Here is a 21,436-nt window from a genome sequence, read left to right as displayed (position 1 = left end):
CACACATACAGTCACAGACAGACAGTCACACACACATTTATAGGCAGCCACAAACAGTTACAAGCAGTCACACACACAGTCACAGTTACAGGCAGTCACAGTTTATTCTTCATGTGAAGACTGACTTCCTTTTTCTGTATTTACCTCTATCCTGGAACAATTCTAGCAATTCACATTGTGATCCAGAATTGAGTTGCAGAGATTAAATCAGAAAGTATGATAGGTATGATATATTAACAGCAGACCAGAAACAAATAACAGGAATTTAGTGTATCCTATTTTTGGCAGATCCTGTCCTAGCAACCTGATGTCTACCCTTATCAGATTAACCCACTTACTTGGGAAATCCAAGCTCCTGGGGAGCTCTGCAGTACAAGGTTAAACATGACCATGTAATGAGGTGTGTGTGTATGTGTGTGTGTGCCATCAAACACACACCTGGGAAAAGTGTGTGATTGTGTGTGAATATTTTCTGTCTGGTTTGCAGCAGATTCTGGTCCATGGGGGCTGGTGGGACAGTAGTCCCCTGTTTTTCTTGAAATAAAAAAAAATCTGTTGAAATGGCACAAACTGATGATGAGTGTGTATTAGAAACAATGGCTTTGCATTTGGCCTTCCGATCCTGGACACCTTAATTGACAAACCTATGTATTGTCCTGTGTTTTAGGACTGTCATTTGGAAACAGAATTAGTGGATGGAGTCAGACCTCTTTCTACATGTGTATCCATAGGCGTATGATGTGAAGCCGTACATGAACTCTCATTGTATCAGAGCATTAGAACAAGGAAATAACTGGGTAAAGTCCAACAAGGCAGGATAAAATTCTGTTAGTAGAGTCGAATGCCTCACTATCAATAAACTTCATCAACTGTCTCTTCTAGGCTCGCTAACTTTTTGCTTATGTGTTTGTTTGTTTAAAAGAACAAACACTATTTTGAACTCATTGCATTTAAACATTTATTTTGTTTTAGAACACATCTATCCTTATTTTATAAATTAGCTGAATTAGTTGCTTCTAGTGCATCAGTGCTTTGATCCAATGCTCCCCCTCTGTTTGTTCTAGCTGTGCTGTAAGACGCAAGGAATAAAGGTATATCTTTATTTTTTACTTTCCGAGTGGGTTGAAAGTTTACTCTTCATATGAAGACCAGCTTCCTTTTTCTGTATTTACCTCCATCCTGGAACAATTCAAGTAGTTTACATTGTGATCCAGAATTGAGATATCAGAGATGAATGCAGGATGTATGATAGGCCTTCATAGTTCCCACACAAGGTGACATCAAATTTATGAAAAACAGGAAGTGGGGGAAACTATAGCCACTCTATGGCCAGTTACCAGCCATTCACCCGGTCTGTGCGATGGCCAGTCAGAGCTTGGTCATAAATATACTATTATTTAGTATCAGACTGGGAGAAAACAAGATTAACTGGGCAGAGTGTCATTGTTGAGACAATGCATAAACATGTTCATACAGCAAACATCCGTTACACACTCACATATACGGACGTGGATATTTATCCCTGTGTAATCATTATACTTACATTCTGAGTATATTAAGGCTTTTATAAATGTAAGAAGAAAGATAGGTCCACATCTTCCAACATGCCTTAAGTTAAATTGGATTTATAGCTGTTGTGCCCTTGTGGGATGCCAGATGCACAAAAAGGAAATATAAAACTGCATTTTAAAAGCTCATCGTAAATGTACCATATATTCCAATGATTCATTTATTTGTAAATGATAAAAAACTGCAGCATTACAGGGGCAGATACATTTTTGTTGTTGAGAATTTAGATGTGGTTGCAGATTTCCCCCTGGGGCAGTAAAGATACAAAACACCCATTGAGTTTGAATGTATCTGTAGAGTACACCGCAGAGATACTAAATAAGTCCAGTTATAATTAGAATATAAAAAAATGCAGTCAGAAGGAAAGTTAAAGAAATAAAAGAGAGCCCTGGTATTACACAATAGTAAGAATTATGGTATGTATATGTCAGTACAAATGATCTTTAAACACAGCATGGTTGAACCGGGTAATTTAATGGCAAAGAATTAATATAAGAAATAAAAGAAACAAAAGACAAGCATACTTTGTTGTGTTTTGATGTATTAAAACAATGCTGTAATACAATAAAGGTCTTGGTGTTTTCAGTTAGACTTACAGCTACAAAAAAATGGTTGATGGCCTGAATTATTAACACTTCAGTAAAATCTTACTCCTGCTATTGTTTCATTAAATGGTTGTGTGAATCTAGAAATACACTGACAGAAAGCAGACTGCAAAATCAGCTGAATTCAGATTTTGTTTCCAAAAATGCATGCACACAGAAATATTCATCCTTATTAAATCCAAAAATCTTAGCTACAATTATTGTCATATGCATGGTTCTGTGGAATACTCTAGGAAAGTCAATGCTAACATTTTGGAATACTAGAAACCCCCAATCTAAATATCTAATATCTAAAACTATGATAACTATGGTCCATTGACCAGGAATGAGCGAATGGTAGACCCAGGGCCGGCGCTACCTGGAGGCGCAATGTCAGGCTGACCGGAAGGAGGGAAGTGCACTGCGCTCCCCTCCAGCCAGTTACAATTTGTAGCGTGGCCGAGCACAGAGATTCCCGCCCGCGAAGCCCAGCCTCTTACCGCCCGCCCACCTCCTACCCTGGTGTCTGCCGAGTGCCGCAGGCTGTGTGGAGGGGGCGGGGATATGAATTACATCATATCCCTGTGTACCGCACAGCGCGGCTGGCGCCCAGTGATGAGGCTGGGCTGCAGGACAGGACTCCACAGAGTCGAAGTCCATGCACCCCAGGAACAAGATTGAACTGATGTAAGTATGTAATTATGCATGTATGTATGTATGTATGTATGTCTCTGTCTGTATGTATGTCTCTGTCTGTATGTATGTATGTCTCTGTCTGTCTGTATGTATGTCTCTGTCTGTCTGTATGTATGTATGTATGTATGTCTCTGTATCCATGCATGTATGTATCTGTATGCATGTGTGTAACTCTGTGCCTTTATGTCTCTGTATGTATGGATGTATGTATGTGTATGTGTCTGTGTGTCTCTGTATGTCTTTGTATGTATGTGTCTGTATGACGGTTTGCCTCTGTATGTATGTATGTTTGTATGTGTCTGTATGTCTTGTATGTATGTTTATGTATGCCTGTATGTATGTTTATGTATGCCTGTATGCCTCTGTATGTGTATGTATGCCTGTATGTCTTTGTATGTATGTTTCTGTATGCCTGTATGTCTCTGTATGCCTGTATATATGTATGTCTCTGCATGCCTGTATGTATGTATGCCTGTATGTTTCTGTATGCCTGTATGTGCCTGTATGTATATGCATGTATGTATCTGTATGCATGTGTGTAACTCTGTGCCTTTATGTCTCTGTATGTACGGATGTATGTATGTGTCTGTGTGTCTCTGTATGTCTTTGTATGCATGTTTCTGTATGTATGTGTCTGTATGACGGTTTGCCTCTGTATGTATGTTTGTATGTGTCTGTATGTCTTGTATGTATGTTTATGTATGCCTGAATGTATGTTTATGTATGCCTGTATGTCTCTGTATGTACATATGTATGTTTCTGTATGCCTGTATGTGTCTGTATGATGGTATGCCTCTGTATGTATGCATGTCTTTATATACCTGCATGTATGTATTTGCCTGTATGTCTCTGACTGAATGTGTCTGTGTCTGTATGTCTCTGTATGATTATTTCTGTGTTTGCATGACAGTGTACGTGTGTGACTGAAAAATTATGCCTGTGGCTTGGGAGGAAATACACACAGGTGATGGTGCATTTTTTTTTTTTTTAAGGAGGGTGAGGGGCGCCAAAATGCATCTTCGCCTGTGTAACTAAAAATCCTAGCACCAGCCCTGGGTAGACCCCCAGATCTTATAGAACTACAAGGTGTATGATCTGTGACATTCTAAAGTTTGGCAAAACATCAATGCAGTTGTAGTCCTACAACATCTGGGGATTTTTTAATAATGTGTGTTCTACATATTTCAGGTAATATTATTTATTTATTTATTTATTTATAAAATATTTTACCAGGATGGATACATTGAGATTTCTCTCGTTTTCAAGTATGTCCTGGGTCCACAAATCATTGCATTGTTACAGTTAGTGTACAATAAAATACAAAAACAATATTAATATACAATATATACAAAATTTAACATAGAACAGGTAGGAAATATATAATCAACCATGACAGGTGCATATAAAATGTAACTTCAACGTAGGTGTTGTCTTTACAGCTGTCATTCTAGATTGTCTTTCAGGTAAAGATCTAATACTGTTTTGCCTGTTTTAATTTATCAATCTACCTAGCTCACCTGGGAATTCAATTCGTACATAGACAAGCTACCTATTCTTTTCGAAACTGAACAAACATGATATGTTTAATTATTTAATCTTTTCAGCAACATCTATTTGTTTAGCCTTTTATGTACTGAACCATTCAGTTACATCCTTAATATATACAGTTATAGTAAATATCAACATTTATAGGAAATGTTCACTTCCTGACATTCTCTAAAGGTCCTTCACTCATCCACAGCTGCCCACACGACGGGAAAGCCGTACCGCAAATTCAAGTGGGGAATTGGATTATCTGGAGAAGGTGCGCAAAGCTCAGTTATTTATTTTCAACTATCAGAAATTTCAAAGATAACCCCACTTTCAGACAGGAGCTATAATCAAGACTCCGTGGCAAGACATTTTCCACTCATTAACATTTCTCAACTCCCCATTCTCTTTTCTACATTGTCTCCGTTCAAGCACATAAAAAGAGGGATCCTTCCATGTTATAACATTTTTAGAAAAGTACATATTGTTAAACAGGGCAATGTTGTGATGTAGTCAAGTATCTCAATGAGAATTAAAAAAAAAAAGTCACACAGTGTACACAATTTATAAATAATATTGCTACATAATGTTTTATTGGAAATCAGTAAGTCCATTTAACCTCAGAAGTTGGTTTTCCAATTGTCGGCAAAGTTGATAGATAAATAAATGTCATTTTAATGAGGTGTTTTGTTATCTTGTTATGATGAAAAAAAAGTACTGGGCAGTAGGGAAAAATTGAAGATGAGATACCTCCGAGCCTTTATGTGGATTTTGCTTCAGTAGTCATACTTCAAATGATTGTTATTTATGGGGTACGTTTTACATTGTATTTGTTTGTTTCAGAGTATTGTGTTTACACTTTTCCCAATATGTTACCATTTGGGATTTGACTTGAAAAAGCTGTATTTACAAGGAACAAATCATAACTGAAGCTTGGATTTCTCATAAATTTATTTTACATGTCCATTTTTCTTTCAGAATTTTCTGTTTGTCTATCTGTGTACCTGCCTGTTCTGAAATAAGTGATTTTTTAAAGCCAGTTTATAGAGCAAAGGACAGGTGTTATTCAGTAAGAATATTGTAATACCCGAACGACAGGTCAGTATGTGATAGATAATAGTATCATTTTTTTTTCTAGCTTGGAAATTCGTTTATGGAATCGCAGATTAAAATATGGATGCAATTTGGATTCACCAAGTTTTAAAGAAAGTCCTTTTTCTGTAGCTGAACACGATTTTAATTATCAAAGACATATTGTATACTTAAACGTAAATGTGTATCTCAATAAGCAACACTGCAATCTTGATTCTATCACCTGAGAACACGGTTACTGCAGTACTTTATAAATACTTAAAGGGACACTATAGTCACCAGAACAACTATCGCTTAATGTAGTTGTTCTGCAGGCTGTTTTTCCTATGGTAGAGCATTGTAATTGGCTGAGATCATCATTTCTGATGAGGTCAGTCAAGGAGGCGGATCTGGGCCGGAGACAGTGCCTACAGACTCGTGCTGGTAATAAGGTGAGCTTTATTGCTATTTTTGGCATTTGGGGGTGTAAATAGTGATTTTAATACCATAGGAAAATGTTTGTGTTCCTGACCCTATAGTGTTCCTTTGAGCTTGCATTAAAGTCTATCAAGGAAAGTGAGAGAGTATTAATTAAAGTTATATAATTTTATGTTGACTAGAAGAAAACAGACATGGCCGACATTTTGACACATGGGATTTGCAGTTGTAAATAAATTATATAGATTAAAGTAGTGTACCTATGTTTTAAGAGTTAAATAGTTCCAAAGTGTTACGGAAATCTGCAATTGTCGAGGAAATATGATACCCCTAACAGAGGAACTGAACACCTAATCAATAATATTTCCCAAATCCAAACAGATGTCAGAAATATTTGCCTGCATCAAAATCACTAGAAATAGGACAGTTCCAAAAAACTCTACACTAGTTATCAATTCAACATAATGTCCTAAACAATTAAAAAAAACTACAGGTTCGGGGAAGTAGGCAGCAGATTATACAATCACTGCATTCATTCTTTTGATAAAGTGTTTTAGCGAAATGCAAGGTTTGGCTAAGCTATGCTAGGGACTGTCAGTAAATCACATAACAAGATTTAATTTGACGGAGGAAAAAACTATACATTTGAGTTCAGAAAGTCCTGTCCTTAAATTTCACATTTTTAGTTGACATGTAACCTTTAAAAGTCATGCACAGTTTGAGCAAATCAAACTGGTAGGCACCCACCTCGTAGCTACAAAGTTTAAGGATATATAATTTACAGTTTATTATTAAACACTAGTTTTATTTCAGTTCCATCGTGAGTGATTAGTAACAGGCTTTACATTGAATTTCAGTTACAGATATAAATTATTCTGCTTTTTTTTGTGTTTGTTTGTTTCTAGACAGTTTTAATAATTTCATCAAACTTTTATAATGTTTGCTAGTTTGCTATAATGTTTACCTGTTGTTTTCCCAACAGTACATATATAAATGGTGGAGAAAGAAAAAAGCTTATTAGATTCAGTTGTACATTTTCAAAGTCTAAATAGATCAGAAATCAACAGAATTAAAAGGTGTAATAATAATAATAATAATAATAATAATGACAACAACAAAGTAATTAAATGGAAATTTTGCACTAAACTTCCAGTCAGTGTTCTCACAGGCAAATTAATCAGAATGGTGAAGTAGTTTCTTATCAAAGTTTATGTTAAACAAATTATATTAAGACATAGACTAATCAGAAACACTAATTGAGAAGAAATGTTAAAAGTAAAAAAAAAAATTACTAAAACCACACAAAAGTAACAACCAAAGCTACAGTTTGGACTTTGTGGTATGTATCACATACTGGGTCTCAGTTATGTCCTATAATATCATTGTGTTTGTCAAGACTAGGTCACAGAAGACAGTCAATACTCATCGAAAATCACAGCATTGACAATTACAGGACAGATGACCACATTTATGACAAACGTAAATATATCCCTGGATCCAACAAGAGTTATTCAAAATCTAACTTGCTTATGATATTCTTCTAATTTTGACCCCTAGATATCAGAAGTCCTTAATTGTCACAAGAAACTCTAACATTGACTCAACAGAGCCGTCGTACCAACAGACTCATTTAGATTGTACGCAGCCTATTTTCTAGGCTAAACTACCCCGTGAAGTTGTATTTTTTTTAAAAAAAACTATAGAGCATAACTTCAGGTAATATCTCCAATTTTGATTTGGCTTGAAAAGTAGTCAACTTGCTATTACAAGTATTTCAAACAACCCAATACTAAAAATCAGCCTGATACTGACTATTAAAGTTAGCCTTTCCTGATGTCCTAACTTAAGTAAACTTGCAATGAAAGTGTCCAGTGGATTATTTATTACAGTTGCAATGTAATAAAACAAGTCCGTAAATTATAAACCACAGTAGATCACAGATAAACTGAGAGCCAGCCACCGTGTCTACTCCTAATCAGTCATGACAACTGTGGTGGTGGAACCTGGTCTCCATAAACAATGCTAAATTAAGGGTAACCGGTTCTCAAGTATGCCAACACATTTTAAGCAGGGCAACCACTATTGAAATGCCAGGTATGTCTAGGCGGCTTGCACCAGTACGGCTCACCTAATTGCATGTCCAAACTGTTTTCTTTGAATAAAAATAAATACCCATCAAGACGAGATTTTCATTTGATTTTGTTTAGTAAAATAAAAAGTAAAACTTGGGGTGTAAATGCTACTAAAATGGACCTAGCATTATTCTGCTGCAGCGGTCTCCTTATTAAACAGGAGAGAGTCCTGAATTGCCTCGTATTTACCTGTTTTTGCCCACTGACTTTCTCTGATCCTGCCCCACTTACTTCTGCTCTGAGATATGAGAATATTGCAACGTGGGTACATGTCCACTTAGCCCACATACTGTGACGAAAGTGCACATTGTGTATTACATTGCTTACTACACTACTTTAACTTGCTATAAACATCTGTAGCTTGAAAGATAATTTGTCGGATAAAGAGTTTAGTGCTATGTCAGCACTAAAAATACCAAATTATAATAGTAATAAAACAATATTGAACAGAGGAAACATTTTAATTATATATGATGTACAGACATGCAAATGGTAAAAGTGCAAAAAAGAATCCATACAAATGCAATCGTTTTTGCCAAAAAAATATTTTTATCATTTGGTTTTTGCTCACACAAGCATTGAATGAGTTTTTTAATATAATTTGTGTGCTGATTACAGTGTTTTATATTGATCCTATATCGTATCATTTGCAATCAAAGCATATTTATAGCTGCAGGACTCAGCAACCACTTTAGAGAGACAAAATGGATCCTCGGTATAGGATTTACAGGTCAGTAACCTTTTTAATAAACATTCTGCTAGCTATAAAACTAAACCACATGTTACAAAAATGCATCTACAATTCAAGATAAATTCACTTTGAATCTGTATGACTGATGTGCCAATGGTTGGATTTTCAAGGTCTAATACATAATTAATACAGTTCCTAGGGCTACCCAATAAAAGCCTCATTCCTGTAAAGAGAATTAAAATTATTTGTCAAAAAGCATTCCATCTTAGCCTGCTTCAAGCATTGTTAGAGCACATCATCGTTTATAATAATAAAGTCAAATTTTACATGTTAGCAACACACTAATGCCACCTATTACCTAGAACAGACGGAAGCTGAAATATAGTATCATAAAACCCAGTTTTTGTATGTTTACAAGACTATACTGACACCAACTGTTGAAAAAGCAATATTAAACAAATTGTATGAACAAACTGTGACACTATATCAACTAAGAATCAAATACACTAAGTAAATAACACACAAAAAAAAAATAATATTAAAACATGAGTTATGACATTCTATTATTTTGTTAACCCGGTTCTATTCTAGAGAATTGGCAAATGGTTGATAAAGTTTTGCATCAAGCATTTTTTTCTGCATATGAAAAAAGACTAACATGAAGAAATATATTAAAGGGACACTATAGTCACCAAAACAACTTTAGCTTAATGAAGCAGTTTTGGTGTATAGAACATGCCCCTGCAGCCTCACTGCTCAATCCTCTGCCATTTAGGAGTTAAATCCCTTTGTTTATGAACCCTAGTCACACCTCCCTGCATGTGACTTGCACAGCCTTCCTAAACACTTCCTGTAAAGAGTCATCTACAGTTTATCCTTTCTTTATTGCAAGTTTTGTTTAATTTAGATTATCTTATCCCTTGCTATGTTAATAACTTGCTAGACCCTGCAAGAGCCTCCTGTATGTGATTAACGTTCAATTTACAGAGCAAGAGATACAATTATTTAAGGTAAATTACATCTGATTTAAAGTAAAACCATTTTTTTTTTTATGAAGACTGTGTCAATCATAGCCAGGGGAGGTGTGGCAAGGGCTGCATAAATAGAAACAAAGTGATTTAACTCCTGAGAGTATATATAAGCAAGCAAACCAGAGAAGCATGATCTATACACTGAAACTGATTAATTAAGCTAAAGTTGTTTAGGTGACTATAGTGTTCCTTTAACACTTGACCTGCACTAGTGACAAAGCTCTGTTTTATTACAATAAGTGTAACTGTCCAGTAGAGAACCAAATCAGCCTGTGGAACAATGCTAGTCGTGTATTTAAGTTTATTGTAGTAGACTATTAATAATTTGTATTATTATGAATTCAGTGCATTATTGCTCATTATAAAGCATTAAGAAAAATAATGCAATAACAGTTTGAGATTTAATAATGGCCAGACTCAACGGGCCAATTGGTTCCTATGTGTTGCTACAATTACAATCTAAATTTAGTAGCCTTATTCACTCCAAGAGAACGTCAGGTACTGACCAGAGAATTAGAAATTAAACCCAAAATAGCCAAATTGAAAAAAAAAATGTGCAAGTCATCTCTACAGCTTGCGTATTTTGGAATCCCCAGTTTTAGTAATATTTTTTAAGCATAAAACCTATACATCTCCAAGAGACACTGCTTCTTAAAAAAAGCACACATTTTTTTTCCATGTATTTGGGTTTTCAGCATTTTTTTTATTACATTTGTCTTCCTCAGTGCATTACTGTCATGCAATTGTTTTATATTCACAAGACTGCCTAATTCATTATCTGTTGATCATAAAAACCTTCTTTCAAAAAAATTGCTATGTATCTAAAGTCTACATTTCTCTTAATAAACATCCTTTAATGGGATTTTTAATATACCTTTTCTGTATCCTTTACTAAAGAGACTTCCATACATTAACCGGAATGTGTTTTCAGAGACCATTTACTTTGACGTCTTTAAGGTCACATGAGTTTAAGAGACAATTTAAAGTTAGGTGGCATATTTAGACGTTTCGTGGAATTTTTCTAAGGGATTTTTATATGCTAATTTAGTATTGGAATATCACTCCGCATAAATCTGCAATGCAATTAAGGCTTAAAATAGCTAGAAATATGTTACATTTAAATATGTTTAGAGTAAGACAATTACTTTTCGTGAATAACAAATGCACCATAGAAATAAAAGTCATTTAGTATACAACAGAAATAACGTACATATTTCTATGATCATTTAATATATATTTGTAAATTAAATTTCATATATGACTTTTTTTCAAATACGCTTTTGTTCAGTATTTTTAAAATATGTTGTATTTCTTTATTAGTACAGACTGACTTCCTGCATTCTGAGGAACAGCCCAAACTAAAACAAATTGTATACAACATATCTAGTGCTTCTGTAAGCCAGGGTTTCATAACTCTTAGGTCAGGACCCAAAATCATACCTATTGCTTTTTCAGAGGAAGATCAATAGTTTGCAGAGACAGATGATATTATTTAAAATAACATTACAAGGTCAGGAACACAAACATGTATTTGTGACCCTATAGTGTTAAAACCACCATTTAGTTCCCCCATGTTCCTCCTTACCCCCTTAAATATAGTAAAATCTTACTTTTATTTCAGTCTGCTGCAGCTAAATCTGCTCTTGATCTGCCTCCTTGGCTGACATCTTCACAAGTGTTTATCTGAGCCAATCACAACGATTTCCCATAGGAAAGCATTGGATTCGCTGACATTGTCAAGGAGGCTGATCAGGGACAGAGTTATCACAAGCCAAACGCTACCCTGGCCAATCAGTCTCTTCAGGCTTTTTGAGGCCACTCCTCAGATGCTTCCTGGTGCTGTGCTGCACAGTGTGACTGCCATTCAGTGTATCCACCCTCTGCATGGAGACACTTAACTTTCCTCATAGAGATGCATTGATCCAATGCATCTCTATGAGGAAATGCTAAATGGCCAGGGCTGTGTTTGGCTTGTGCTGACTCTGCCCTTGATCTGCCTTCTCTACAAGCTCAGACAATCCAATGCTTTCCTATGCGGAAGTATTGTGATTGGCTCAGAACACCACTTCTGATAACGTCAGCCAACCAGACAGATCAGGGGCAGAGCCAGCAGAAGCAGACTGGGATAAAAGTAAGATTTTACTATATTTAGGGGGGTAAGGAAAGGCTAGGGGGGCTAGATGGTAATTTTAACTCTATAGGGTCAGGAATACATGTTTTTGTTGCTTAACCTATAGTGTTGCTTTAAGTAAATAGTTCTGCCAGCGTCAGCTTTTCCAACAGAAAGACACTCACTGTATGCTGTGTAGTTTGAATTCTGAAATATACAAACGCTTTGTTATGGAAATGCTTCTTGAGCACTTGAAGACAGGCAGAACGTATATTGATGGACAGAGACATGGAGATGTGTTGGAAGACACAAAGATGTGAGAGGTAAGAATAGTAATAAACAAAACCAGATGGCACTGCTTTGAAAGGGCTGCATAAAAAGCAAGAAGGCAATGCACAAAAAATATATAAAAGAACAGACATGTATGTGAAGGAGCAGAAGTGGTAAAACTTAAACACAAGAAAGGGAAACATTGTATGCCGTATGAAAATGACTACAAACGGATTGATCACATAAAAAAATAAATGAAATGTCAACAAGACATTGACAAGGTTCTTCACTAAAGTGAGAATTGTCAAAAACTTCAAACTGAATTCAAAAAGAATTTAAAATGTAATGGGAAAATAGCCAAACTGTAAAAATTATCCAATCTAGCTATTCTTCCAGGTCAGCTACTATAACCGGAACTTTCCCTCTGAATTCCTGCTAACTCCCAGGTTAGTGAAAAAAAATAATATGCACTAGGCATAGTAACAGTTAGGGCTGTTTTCAGTTGTTTTTTGTACCTACCTACCTACCCACCTACCTACCTACCTATTTATTTATTTATTTGTTAATGTATTCCCAGTGATCTACTATGAACCTGAATTAAGCTCTTCACCTGGTACCATATGTCTGTTCAGCAACCACTTTAAAATCCATTAATCTGACAACAAATCAAATCAATGGTCACTATCTACTTACTACCTACTAAACTTGTAATTTGAACTTTACATTATACTATTAGGTATTAAGTTCTCTCATGAATTATATTTCCTCCAAGTCTCCATGTGCGAACACTTTGGCTAAATGACCAGCTCATGTCAACCCTTGAATCTCAGAGAATTCTTCATGAGTATCATTCATTAAAACAGAGTTTGTTAGCCTGTCATTGTGTATCCAATGGTGTAATTAAATTTGATTAAGAAATCCCAGCCACCTTCTGTGATAGTTTTTAACATATAAACAGTTTGAGCATTAATCAAAACCACCTACTTTTTAATTTGTAATATAAGCAAGCAATAAAGATTAAAAAATAAATGAAAAAAACACAAACTGGGCCTGATGAAAACTGTAATTTATGACCTTAGCCTACGAGGCCAAGAATGTCAATATAAAATGTTGCAGGTAACGAGATTTTTGAATATATTAAACTACATTATGAAATTCCAACAAAAATGGACTTCAGAGGAAAAGCTTTAAACACTTGCCTAATTTCTGAATCTTGTATTCTGGATTGAGAAATGTTGGCATCAACAAGGACTCAAGTTGTAACCAATGTGCTTGTTTGAGAAAGTCTAAAAGTGTTTGCATATACTTGGAGTAAAGTTTAATAGTATTGTATGTGCAAGTGGGACTTTGACGATCAAAGCAAAGTGTGCGATAATGCAGAAAATAGGTGTCAAATCTTGTACCTCTTTGTCGTTGAACTACATTTTCTAGAAGGCTGGAGATCCCTCATCTAGAAATAAACAAAGTCAATTATTTTAGATCATGATACCAACGTATTTGGTGTGATCTCCAAGATAACAAAAGGCACTATGTAGCATCTTTCATGGAAGAATATGGGAGGTAAGCCACCAACATCTTTGCTAATTCAACGTGTTATATTGAAAGAGCTAAACAAAACAAACAAACTGGAAATACGAGTCAACAAATGAGCTCTGAGGAATACTCTGCAAGACTGGTGGCCAGGGTGAAAGCAAATAACAAGCAACAGGACATGAAAGGCAAAAAATCCTGTTTTGATGCTGCTAGTTAATGTTAGTAGCATCTCTAAAATAACAAGCATAGGAAAATAGAGAAAGAACAAGATGTGGTTATAAGTATATTTATTTATTTTGTTGACTTGTTTAAAGTAGGTCTAGTGCCAATGAGATGTGTGTCTCACTAAATTTACATTTAGACATAGCTGATATTTTCTGATCTTCTTTCTTTTCAAATGCTTATTTATTTATTTTTTTACATTTCTTTAAAAACTTGTTTAAAAACAACTTGTGGAAAAAGGTACATAAGAAAAAAGGTAAAAGTTTGCAATCGTTTTTCTTTCAAACCATTAAAGTGGTTAGGGAAAAATTGTCCACAACTGAGCGATATCCGGTGACATGTATCTTCTGTGACAAATACCCCTCTCATTCACAAACAAAATCTACCAAGCAGCCACAACACATCTATTCTTATTAAATGGGTGCAATAAGTTAAGTGGAAGAAATAATGGCACAAATTAGGTGTCCTGTCTCCATCTTCACGTCTTGCAGGATCCCTAAAGTTAATGTTGTTGTTGGCAATTTAAGTCAGACTTCCTGATTATTATTAATTATTTTTATTATTATATTTATATAGCACCAACAGATTCTGCAGCGCTTTACATTGGGTGGACTAACAAACATGTAATTGTAACCAGACAAGTTCGACACACAGAAAGGGGTTGAGGGTCCTGCTCAATGAGCTTACAAGCTAGAGGGAGTGGGGTAAAGTGACACAAAAGGTAAGGGAAGTATTAGGGAAGTAGATTGGTAGAATAGTATTCGATGAAGACTTAGTGTGGGGGGGGTTTGGAGCCAGTAATGGTTTAATTGATATGCTTTTGTGAAAAAGTGAGTTTTTAATGATTTTTTTTAAAGGAGTGGAGACTGGGTGAGCATCTAATGGAAAAGGGAAGGGAGTTCCACAGGAATGATGTAGTCCTAGACAAGTCTTGGATACAAGCATCAGAGGTGAGAGTACGAACAAAGGATAGATAATTAGTACTTTAGTGAAAATTAATTTTAGATTTTCTAATAACCATCCTGACCCCTTTTTGTCATGCTTTCAGCATTCATGCACCCTTCATAGTTAGGATTTTTTGTATTTCTTCATTCTGTTCCAATAGCTTTACTGGTTTTGAAAATCACTAGTCTAGAGCATTAGTTCCCAAATATTTCTGTTGGAAGAGAACTGGATAAATGCTGAAATTACTGGACTCATTTCATGCCTCGAGAAATGGGGCACAGGTGTTAATTAGTGTAGATCAGAGGTGCCCAAAAGGTTGATTCCCCAGATTTTGTAAAACTACAAATCCCATGATGCTTTTCTTTCCTTTAGAATGACAAAGCATCATATAAGATATTGTTGTAAAACATCTGGGGATCTACTTTTTGGCCACCCCTGGTCTAGATAATATTGAAATGCTCTTCAATATAAACTTGAAAGAAAATATATTAACCAATGTCAGGGGTAGGAAACCTTTGACACTCCAGATGTTGTCTAGTACATTTAATTTCTCCTTTCTCTCCTCTATAGTTTTTACTACTCCATCTGATAGATTTACTTCATGATGGCAACTGGTATGAGACAATAGGAGATCTAGTTGATGCAAGACATAACTGTTCCACTTTAAATATTTAAAGATTCTAACTCAGGAACTGACCCTCCAGCTACAAGACACTGATTTGAAGACCAGGTAAGTTGAAGCCTAATAACATCTGAAGGGCTAAATCTGATTGTGATTATGATTAACCTAGTGTTTTGCATTTTATTGTAATTAGGAAACAAGAAAAGAGCTTGAAGCACATCCAGATGCTCCTGGGAGATGTCCGTCAGGAATGAGTGGTGTTTCAGTCAATCAGTAACTGAATGGGAGAAACCAGTGTCGTTCTTGTTCCCACCTTCCTTGATAAATCCGACACATATAACATTCAAATGAAGGAATAAAAATCACTTTACTAGCAAGGTAAAAAAAAAATGTGTGATACGGGCACCTCAAAAAAACGATGGTACTCTGAATGTTTCATGTATATTATGTCTTAATGGTACACCTATTGAAAGGTGAGGATTTTTTAGCATATCGGTTTAGAAAAGTAAGAAATTATCATAAAAAGTGGAGCATTTGCAGATAATAAAACATGTGCTAAAGAGGTTTTAGCAGGTCTTTCTCAGCAGAATGTAAACCATTTATAGAATAAACTATCTGGAATGAGGAAAGGCTGATAAACTAAAAAGTCAACTGTGGTGAATTGAAGTCAATCAGGAAAATTCATCTCAGGAGGTTTTAAGTACCCTCCCCCCCCCCCCCCCCCACCAGTGACCATTGAAGTACAAGCTTACCTGCCTTGCCAAGACAAACTTCTTAGATGTACAAAGCAAATGGGCCAACACTCCACTCAAAATGTGGGTGCAATGTCTCCTTCCAATTACAAGATAAGCAGTATAAAGATTTAAAAATGATATGGAACCACAACTCCAAATTAAATGACAAAGAGATTTATTCCACCTGTGTGGAACCGGCCTTAAGGCTTGATAAAGACCCTGAGTTTGGGTCAAAACGTTGCCACACAGGTGGAATAAATCTCTTTGTCATTTATTTTGGTGTTGCAGCTCCTTATTGTTTTCTTAAACCATATAATTCTGCCAAGTAGTAGTGAGATTATGAGAACAGGGTTTAGGTATTAGCTTCTGTATTATACAGCCATGTTATAGTACTGCCATCCACCCTATGGGTTTACTATTAACGGTTAATAAGTGTGCTGTGGATTATAAAGATGCCCCTTTTTGTATCAACGTACACTTTAATGGCCCCTATTGTGATGCTAAAAAACCCTCCTGTCCATTTAATGTGCATAAGGACCTGGGATAGGGCACAGGTAAATATTTTTATTGTCTGAGGCTATTTACTAAACTTGGAGTAAACTCACATGTCATCGAGCCACACCTGCTATTCATGCATTTGCCAGGAAATGACAAATGTAAGGTTTAAATAGCAATGTTAGAAATAATAGCTTAACAGAGTTAACATTTTTATCAGTTTTACGATTTTAGCCTTTAGCCATTTTAACAACAATTCATAGTTTACTAATTAACCCTGCTACTATTTAAAACTCTATGGCATTTCTTCAATAGACTGTGTGTTTGCAACAATAACCTCTGAAACAACATATACAGAGACAAAAAAAAACACATTTAAAATAGTCTATATGCAGTAAAATACAAAAGCTCAAAATAGTAATAAAGAACCATAAAAATAAAGCTGTATTTTCTACAACAAACAAAAATATAACATCTGGAACCATGTGATATTGTTATGCATCACTGGTAATGTAAAATTAGCCTGAAGGGGGTAAACTCACATGTCATTGAGCCACACCTGCTGACTCAACTATGAAAGGCTCCATGTTATGACGATGGGGGGATCCATGACTCTAATAACTGATGTGATATGCCCTCCATACTCACATAAATAAAAAAGCAACAGCAAAGTAGGGATAGTTATTTAAGTTAAGATGGCGTCATGGTTTTGTTTCATTAGTAGAATGTGACATGGTCAATTATAATTCTGGAGGGATTGAGCACTACACTGGCACTGTAACTATAGGTCTACAATATGTTCAACTCATTAAATGAAGGTACTCTGTAACTCCTCAATCCAGTCGCATGCCACATGTACATAAGGGATGTATGTAGGTATCCCTCCCAGCAGTTGATGAATATGATCCACAACCAACAGTAGAAAGAGGTGGATCATCATGATCAAGGGATCTAAATTGGACAGCTTTTCAGGGGCATCAGGTAACTTCCAGTCAACACTGAAAGGACAAGCAGCGACTAATATTAAAGCCTTTTCTGTTTGGTGGCCCTTTTTTCTGTACTATACTATAAGTGATAGCTTGAGAGTTAATCGAGTTAAGTACTAGAAATAGCTGACCGGAAACAGCCTAGTTACTAATTACAAAGTGTGATGCTACTAGCCTCAATTAAATATTAATGAGTGGAAGTATTCAATCATCTACTACGATGTACTACAATGTCTGACTCAGAATATATGCACGCACGTATACACATAACTATATTTATAATAACAGTAGACATTGAATTTGCGTAAACTAAAGAGGCTATTATTTTATTTGGTCTCAACACAATCTGTTTAGCTCTTAAATATAGATATAGTCATGCTTTCCCTTTAAAATTTTCAAAGCCCAGTTGTACTGACCTAATTTCATTCAATAATTTAACAAACAAACATTTCCCTTCCCTACTGCGAAGGATAATATGTGTACTCCACATTATCGAACATAATGAGGCAAACGGGAGGGTTAATGAATAACCACTTGTTTCACTGCATTAAACAAAATGTGTCAAATAGGTCAGAAAGCTTCTTTCTTGTTTTATCTATGCAGAATTAAAGGACACAAATGTGACTTGTTTCTGTAGAATTAGATTTATTCTGACTTATCTAGTGATCTAAATAAAAGCTGGTAGTGGCTACTGTTTGCTATGTATCAATCAGCAATGGGGTCACTTCTGTCCAACCTGCTAATCCTTTACTTAGTCTAAGTATAGAAGCAAACTTTCCTCACTATGGCTGTTTGGAGATTTAACTCTCATCAGGCACAGCCAGTCAATGGCTGAATGAACCGGATGCACATTTGAGTAGTGGAGAGGACAGACGATGATTATCCTTTACAGGGAGGTGAATGCTTAATTAATGCTTTGTAAATACAATTGTATATTGTGAATACAATTCTGTTTAGTTGAATGAGTCTCCACAGAATAAAGCAGTATTTTAAATAGAGGATTGTAATTCTTGACGCTCACTAAGATTTAAATAAGAGATCAATGTTAATAGTGTGTGTATGTGTGTGTGTGTGTGTTTGTGTGTGTGTGTTTGTGTGTGTGTGTGTGTGTGTGTGTGAGCATGCCATATAAAGTGGCAGAAAGATCAAAATTAGAAAAGATAATTATGAACACATGCAATTGTTCTTTTGTGTTTTTAAAGAGTCATGATCACTGTTGGACAATATGTGTTGATAGACAGAACTACACTTAATGACTTGTATGATAGTTTTCAGTAGAATTTCAGATTTGATAGTAGGTCTCAGCCTTTTTTCAAACAAGTACATACTACAATAACATTTTTGCTGACAAATACCCATATAGCAATATTTTATCCAGCTAGCACCCTTAGAAAATGTTTCATACCAAGTGCCATTAATGTTTTAATTATCCAGGGACTGCTATAACCCTTTGTATCATCAGAGGTATCCTGCAGGGTACAATTACAGAGACACTCTGAATTAGACAGAGATAGATAGATAGATAGATAGATAGATAGATCAGTATTTATAAACATATAGTTCAATTTGATATATACATGTGTGGATGTGAATTAAAACATTTTTATAAATCCATGAGTTAAGAATCAACATTTGTATTAACACAGCATGTGCATGTGTTGATTGCATATGTATATTTATTTTTCAAATTAGTCAATCAATGAGCAATTTACATAATAATTGCAGAGTACTTAAAATGGCCAGTTGTCCTTATTACACTCAGTGAGATATTGCAAATACTTGGTTGTGAATAATAGCATTTAATAGTAAATAATATCATTTAAACACTGCACTGAGTTAGAGGAAAACAATAAGTGCCTCTTGCCTTGCTGATCCCCTCCAGCAGTGCTCCAGCCCAGAACAGACACTAAAAGTTGACCAATGCTCAGAGTATTTCCTCCAGATCAGGGACCAGTCTGGACTATTTATTACTCATACTAATTCACTTTAAAACTGAGCTCTGGTGTCTGCTCACTATCTATTAAAATATGCCAGTGCCAGCTAGTGTAATTATAGCATGATATAGTGATTAAAGGGCATAAGATCAGAGGGGAAAAAAACTCATGTCTACTTAAAAAATCATTCAGAGAAACCTCAGATCTTCAGCAGAACAAACACTTCCCCTTACCAGCTGGTCTGGCTGGTAAACTTGCAAGGAAAGTCAGTAAGCTAAGAATGATCGGATTTGCATTCCAATGTGTCAGAATCTACGCTATATATTATTAGTCCCCAACCCTTGCAGACACTAGAGTCTGGACTTGTCCTTGTTAACCATGGTCCCAAATTCAGTCTTCTCTTCAGGTAATCCAGGACAATACTGAACTTTAAGGTGATTTTAAAGAAAATTGTATCAGATGTAAAATACAATATAACAAAGGGTCTGCACCTCCCTTCATTCCTGGACTACTGGAATGAACACAACACAGTTACATTGGATACATTTGCAGATACTGATGGGTTTTACAAACAGCTACTACCCTGCTGAATTAGAATAATAAAAATCATACAGTACCTCTGACAGAGCCATGGAAATGGAGCAAAGCTGAGCTCAGAAAGTGTCTCCCTGCATCCCAGACAAGAGACCAGATCAGGTGCAGAAGAACCAAAAATTTTTAGGGAGCTCATTCACTCTCACCCACTACCTTAACGTTGAAGCCTGTGGCACTCTCTGCTCCACATAAATACATTAACAGCAGCCGTAGCATGATTAATTAATCAGTCCCAGTGTCCAGAGTAGGAGAATAAAGAGGAAATACACAGGAGAAGGAGAGATCTGGGCAGAGTGGGGAGGGAAGCAGCAGTCAGTTCACACGCTTCTTCTCTCTCTCCTCCCTGAGTTCATTAATATGAGCTGCTCCCAATCCTTACAAAAGCAGCGACACTGGGAAAGTGCATGATACAGGCTGAGCATCACACACACAGACAAACACATACACACACACACACACACACACACAGAGCTAGGGACGGATTGCATGCATCAGGGTTTTTTGGAGCTCTTAACCAGTTCATCTGGAGTTATCATGTACTGCTCTGTCTGACTGCTGAATCCCACACCTCTATTGATCAGTACTCATTGTTTTTTTATTGGAGCAATACAGATTACTGGTTCTGCTTGCTTAATATTGAGACATGAAATGGGGAGAACACCTACTGTTACATTGGAACGTTCTATGTGCCCACATCAGATAGAACCAGAAACTGGCAGGCTCTGCCACTCCAAATCTGAATGCCAATAGCCAAAGCACCATTCAGCATTATGGCTGAGCATGCTGGGAGTTGAAATCCACATTAAAATTTTCTTTCCTTCTTAATTACTTTTTTATATTGGGGAAAACGAGCTTAAGTGGCAGAGGTGTAACACAAAATAGAGTTTTTGTTGGGAAATTAAGTAGTTTTACGTATAAAAGTGATTTCTATATTAAATTTCCTTTTTTCAGTAACTTCACAGAAAAGGTCACTCTGCATATTTTTTTGTAAAGAAAATTTGAATTGGAATGACACAGCTTAGCAGAACATATTAAAAACTCACCCTTCATCTGTGCATCAATCAGACTGAAATACAGCATACATCCACAACATATAACAGATTCCTCCTTTATTCCATTAAGTTTGCATTAAAGATAGAGTAAACATTTCAGTTCCCAATCAAAACCTTCCTGGTCCTGAAGAAGGTATTGTTTGGGAACAGAAACATTGACACTGGTTGCATTGGAGCAGAAATTTTAGCTATATTTT

General features: G+C 35.9%; 1 protein-coding gene across 1 annotated transcript in view; it reads right to left on the bottom strand.

The window, feature by feature from the left end:
• The window catches only part of LOC134575801 (heparan sulfate glucosamine 3-O-sulfotransferase 1-like), a 120,994-nt gene extending 100,357 nt beyond the window's left edge, over positions 1-20,637 (bottom strand). Inside the window, exon 1 of the mRNA XM_063435216.1 lies at positions 20,211-20,637. The gene's annotated coding sequence lies outside the window, so the exon portion shown is untranslated. The remainder of the gene's footprint in view (positions 1-20,210) is intronic.
• Between the last annotated feature and the right edge of the window lie 799 nt (positions 20,638-21,436).

This window comes from Pelobates fuscus, chromosome 10 (assembly GCF_036172605.1).
Source record: "Pelobates fuscus isolate aPelFus1 chromosome 10, aPelFus1.pri, whole genome shotgun sequence".
Lineage (NCBI taxonomy): Eukaryota > Metazoa > Chordata > Amphibia > Anura > Pelobatidae > Pelobates > Pelobates fuscus.
Note: the sequence above shows the minus strand (reverse complement) of the source record. Positions and strands in the feature narration are given on the sequence as shown.